The sequence below is a fragment of the Triticum urartu genome, chromosome 5, assembly GCF_003073215.2.
Source record: "Triticum urartu cultivar G1812 chromosome 5, Tu2.1, whole genome shotgun sequence".
In the NCBI taxonomy this organism is placed as follows: domain Eukaryota; kingdom Viridiplantae; phylum Streptophyta; class Magnoliopsida; order Poales; family Poaceae; genus Triticum; species Triticum urartu.
This window is the reverse complement of record NC_053026.1, coordinates 10,441,032-10,447,340: the sequence shown is the minus strand read 5'-3', so window position 1 is coordinate 10,447,340 and position 6,309 is coordinate 10,441,032.

Here is a 6,309-nt window from a genome sequence, read left to right as displayed (position 1 = left end):
ATAGGTCACTCTTTGGCGTAGCACCATCCCAAGGCGACGCGGCCTCTACGTGATGTGAATTGGGGCCCGATCTTTCGGTGAGAGAGAGAGATAACTACGATTTTTCGAGGATTTGACCCTCATGATCCGGCTACCAACCGTACAGAGAGAATCATATACGAGTGATATCCATGACAATCGCTGAACTAACTCCAGGGTGTTATCGACCAAGTCAACGGCATGATCGACCTATCCACGAAGGATTTTTCCTGCAAGCAAATCGAATAAAATGCAAGAAAATAATAGCCAAGCAATCTAAAAATTATGGATATGCTAGATGTATAAATCTCATAAGTCAGGGTTCCGATATCGGATGTCCCCGAAAGGACGCCAGGGTTTTGATAGAATGTCCTGACGGTCGCACTAGTCGCTACGAGTGAAGACAAATAAAAGTAGCATTAGATAAATTTCTGTAAACAAAACCCAAGTCTAAGCCCTAATTTTGGCTAGCTATTTATTACTCCCTCCATTCCACAATGTAGTGCTTCCTCTATCCCCGTGCTTCAACTTTGACCGTAAATTTAACTATCAAGACCGATTACGGCGGGAGCAAAAATTATATCAGTGAATTCGTATTCGAAAGAAGTTTTCAATTATATAATTTTTTCTCCCACCGCAGTTGGTCTCGTTGGTTAAATTTATGGTCAAAGTTGAACCTCGAAAAGCGCGGGCGCACTATATTTTGGAATGGAGGAAGTAAGAGCAGCCGCCGCAGAACACTTTGTGGTATGGACGCCGAATACTGCGACTTGTATTGACAAGACGTGTTGGCCCATCGTGGTGTATCGAGTCCTTGGACCCAACGTTGTTTCTCTCGGTCCATGAAGCCAAAACCAATTGTTTCTCCCTTCGTAGCCAAGCAAGCTTAGTTAGGAAAGAAAGGAGGAAATAAACAACTACGAACAATTATTGAGGTGTTCTGATCTGTAGCAATTCGGTAGAACGTTCGCCGGTTCTTAAGCTCCTTTTCTTAAAACTCACGTCTGATTCTTGACATCCAAACAAAACCACTAAGGTAAGTAAAACAATCTCTCGGCCAAGACGTGCACATGCACACGTTGAATGCATGGCCCCTTATTTTTCTGCAACAGGAAACAAACTTGCTAAGGGAAGAGCAACGGGATCATAGGCTAGCGTCCCTTTGGATTAGTATTCTTAACCAGCCTTCTTCTGGCCAGGGGAAGACGGCTTCGCCGGCGGCTGTGCTGGGCTCGGTGTCGCACCGGTGCGGTAGATGTCGCCCTGCTCGCCCATGAGCGTGACCGGCTCTGTCGATGGCTCCTCTGCATACGAGCCACCGCCGAGAGCCTCGGCGAGGGGGTCGCCGGGCTGCAGCACCACCTCTGGCACAACCTCCACCTGCGGGACGTACCCCTCACCGTCGCCACCCACGTCTGGCCTTGAGAGCAGATCGGTCGGCAGCGACATCACCTCCGGTCGCGGGAGGAACTCCCCGGGGTTCTGGTTCATGGACAGCGGCTCAATCTCCAGGCTCACCGCGGCAGAAGGGGCGTACTCCTCGAGGCCGTCGGCCCGGCCGGCGATGAGCAGGCAAGCCATGGCCACCGCGGCGACGACCGCCGGTAATAGCTGATCGGCGTGCATGGTCGGTTAACGGAACTAATGTGAGATTTGTTTGCACTAATTTCTTTCTGTTTTGCGGGTTGGCGCGTACGTGTTTATGTACCCACCAGAGGATGGGAGGTACTATTTTTGACATGGATTGGTGGCCACTGCTATTTTAGGACTAACCTTACGAGACAACCATTCAGACTGCAATGGATGTCCTAAACCATATTGCCAACAATGGACGTCCTAAAATGCGAGTGGCTAGGGAGAAACACCTATCTTATTCTAAGAAAATAGACACATATCGTGTTACGCTCGTCAATAAACACATGAAAGTTTCACCTTTGTGCCCCTCTTGTGCTTCGGGTTTAGAAGACACAAAGCATATGTTGCTTTAGTGTTAGAAGGCTAAGGAAGTCTGGAGAAGGCTTGGTTTAGACGAGATTATTGTTAAAGCTTGTGAAGTTGATCGTGCTGAAGAGACAGTTCTTGAATTTTTGTTACACATGCCTGAAAAAGATTTATCTATTATGGGGTCTCAAAATATTCGGAAGATGATTGCTATTGCCTCTTGGTATTTGTGGTGGAAAAGACGTAAACTAGCGCACAAAAGGAACATTCAAGATGCTAAATAGGTTTCAATGGGGATACAAGCTCTTACGGCTAATTACGTTGGTGCCTCCGGTCCAAAGGCTTCTATGTAAAGGGGTAGATGGACTCGTCCCCTGTTAGAATATGTGAAACTTAATGTTGATACTTCTTTTGATCATGATCTTTTTAAAGATACGGTTGGGGCAGTCCTAAGGAACGATAAAGGGAATTTTATTGCAGGCGGACCCGCGACCTGCGCTAGGGTTCCGCCCCGCCGCCGGCGGCCTCCCTCGCCCCTTCCCGCCGGCGCCGGCCGCCTCACGCGCGCCCCCCGGTCCCCTTCCTCTGCCCATCCTCCTCTCCCTCCCCCTGCGCTCCTGCCGGCCCCCGAGGCGGCGGAGCGCCCCCTGCCCTCCCCTTGTCTCGGTCCTCCTCCTCCCCCATCCCCCTTCGCCGCCGCCGGCTGCGGCCTCCGGCGTGTCCGGGTGGAGCCGGCGGCGGCGGACGTCCCTTCCCCGCGTGCCGGGAGGGAAAGTCGGGGCTCCTTCCTCCCTGGCGGCGGTGCTGCTCGGCTAGCGGCAGTGAGGCTCGGCGGCAGCGTCCTGCGGGCCTCGGGTGCCCTCGACGCGGCGGCGTGGCCGTTGGCTGCGGGGCGGCGCGGTGGGCGGCTGGCCGGCGGCGCCCGCTCGGCCTAGATCTGGGCCCTTTCGGGCCCCATCTGGGCTGGGGCAGGCCTGCGGTCTGGTGCGCGACGGCGTGGCTCCCTGGTGGTGGGACGAGGGGGCCGTGGCTGCGGTGGTGGTGGCTCCGGCGGCCGGCGTGCTGCAGCGTGGCTACAGGGACTGTTCGGACCCGTTGGGGTCCGGCCGGGCTAGTGGTGGCCCGGCAAGTCCCTATTGCTATGTCCGGTCGGCTCCGCGCGGCGGTGGAGGTTGTTCCCTCCTGTCGGCTGCGGTGCGGTTGCCTCCGTGCCCGGTGTCTTCTCGTCCCACCTCCAGGTCTTGTGTTGGTGGCCTCAGTGAAACGGTGGAGATGGTGCGATATCCGTGGTGGCACAGGCTGGTGGGCGGCTTGTTGGGCGGTGCGCTTCCGATTGTCTGAGGTGGCGGTAGTGGCTTCGGGGTGGGATAAACCTCTGGCGGCTCGTTCGGGGTGGGATAAACTATGAATAATGGCGGACGGTCGGCCGGAGCGGCGGCGGCAATTTTTGATGATTGCTATTTTTTGGCATGTGATTTTTCTATATCTTGGTTTAACATTGTAATAGAGAAGCCAATAAGGTTACGCACGAAATTGCTAGGTTGGCTAGATTTTCTTCTGCAATTGATTGGTTTGAGGAGCCTATGATTGAAAATGTACCTTTCCTCACAAACGATGTGTCTGTTATTTCGGTTGAATAAAGTCCATATTTTATTTTAAAGATAGACTAATCTAATTCTACATGCCCACATAGTACTATATTCTATATACGTGGGAAAGTTGTGGTGGAGCTCGGGAGAAAGAGCTGTTGGAGAAGGGGGGCATGAGAAGATGGTGGGGGTGTACAAACGCACTCCAAGAGAAAATACGGTTCCTAGGGAGAGTTTGGGTGTGGAGCTTGGTTCAAAACGTGGCATGAAGCAATGGACATGGATGCTGAGTTTTTTTTTTTGCAAGAGAAATTTCCAATCTATTCATCAATCATGGCAGTACAGAGAACACAAGAGGTAATAAAAATTACAACTAGGTCTATGGACCACCTAGCGACGACTATAAGCACTGGAGCGAGCCAAAGGCGCGCCGCCGTCATCGCCCCTCCATCATCGGAGTCGGGCAAACCTTGTTGTAGTAGACAATCGGGAAATCGTCGTGCTAAGGCCCAAAAGGACCAACACACCAGAGTAGCAACCATCGCCGATGAAGAGAGTTGTAGATTGGAAAGATCAAACCTGGAACCACACGAACGAAGACGGACAAAAACTGGATCCAAAGAGATCCATCAAAGACCAGCACCAATCGAATCCCATGAGATCCGACGGAGACACACCCCCACACATCCTCCGACAAGGCTATTCGCACCATCGGGGCGGAGATAGGACGTGGGAGACATTATTGCTACAGAGGAACATCGTCGCCGCCACACGGCCCCAACCAAGACGTTCAACCTAGCAAAAACGAGAACGGGGTCCCTCCCGCCGGCGGGGGGCCGAGATCCTCCGCACCTTCATAGGCCAAAGACCATCAGAGGCGGGGACATGGATGCTGAGTTGACATGAGGCCAGGGGAAGAGACAGAAGGGAGATGAGCAGGTGAGCAAAGCAAAGAATGTGGGGCTGTGTGGGACAGGTCCCGTGAGAATCAATGAGCCTAGTGGCATGGAATTGCGGGGTTTGGGGAATAGCCTGACAATTTGAGGTCTCCTGGATGTCCAAGAGAAGGAGGACCACAGTGTTATCTTTTTGTCTGAAACAAAAATACTCCCTCCATCTCATAATAAGAATGTTTTTGACACTAGTGTAATGTCAAAAACGCTCTTATATTATGAGATAGAGGGAGTAGATAAAAAGGGATTGGAGTAGCTGAGCTGAAAGTTAGGTCTCCCTAACGTGCTGGATCAGAAAAGTAATGGCCAGAGTGACGGACTTACCACATTGACATGGAGATAAAGGAGTGGGGTAGTTTTGCGTGGAGATTCAGGGAGGTGTATGGAGAGTGAAAAATGGATGAAGGGAGGTGATGTGGCGTCTCTTAAGAACACTAAAATATCATAGTGACAAGCCTTGGCTGATGGCGGAGGATTTTAATGAAATCTTGTCGTAATGTGAGGAGGGCCAACCCGAGAAATTTTCACATGCGGGCCCCAAATATGATAACGGTCAATCTAACAGAGTTGACTATTATCCCACGTCAACACTTACATGTGAGCCAACCTTGTCATAATTGAGTTTAATTTTAACCAAAGCAGTCACTAATGCTAGGTGGTAGTTTATTGTTAAAAAATAGTGGTAAAGTGGTAGTTTCTGTCAAATTTTCTAAAGTGGTAGTTTTCTGACCAGATCAGTCGAAAAGTGATGGCTTTTGTTAAATATATTCACCTACTAGTACGTGTAATAAGCTGGTCTCCAAAGTGCTTACAAATCGTCTAAAATCCATCCTTCCACAGATCATTGCCCCAAATCATATTACTTTCGCACCTGGGTGGCTGATTAAAAACAATATTTTTGCTTGCTTATGAGGTTACTCATTATAAGCAAAATAAAAAATCCAGTTCGGTTGGGTAAGCTGCCATGAAATTAGATATGAGTAAAGCAGGGCCGGTTCTGAGATTTCGGGAGCCCGGGGCGAAACTACAATCCCAGGCCCTTCGGGGCCCTTAATATAAATGTCTAATTGATAATCATCATACATGGGTATAATTTGTATCAAAGAGAATAATTAAGTGTGTCCTAAATGATTGTGCATATCACATAATGTATTACATATTACCTTCAAAATTTTCTCCTAGCATTATGAGATGCAAAATCGCTAATAATAGTATCAATATCAATTTCGTCAAGCAATTTTTTTCTCAATGCATAAAGTTGTATGGCCATTTAACATCTCTTCCGACATTGTAGATCTCAGGTAGTTCTTCAACAATCTCAACTTTGAATAAATTTCTTTCAGCTGATGCCACAGTAACAGGCAGAGTAAAGAAAATCCGATATGCAATACAAAATAAATATGGGCTCATGATCACTCACAGTGCTATCATCCATGTTGACGTCAGCATTGCCTTTTATAGGAGTATGACCATCATCTTCCTAATTGCCATTAGTTTGGTCACCCGTAAGAACTATCGTCAACTCATCTGGATTTCTTGGAGTACTTGTATCGCTCTTATAGTATTTAAAAAGAGATCCTCTCAATTCTTCTATCTCCTCATCTGCGTCCTTCTTCCTTTCTTTCTACCCGAACTCGACATGACCCCTGCTGAAACTAGAAGGAACAAATTAAGCTAATTAAATATTAGATTTAGTATAGAAGATCATCCAATGTATTGACAATCTGCTAGTACCTTCTCCCTGTAATCCAATCTGACTACATGCGCGCAATGCTTCGAGCGCCCTAACAACAATTCCCTGTTAACCT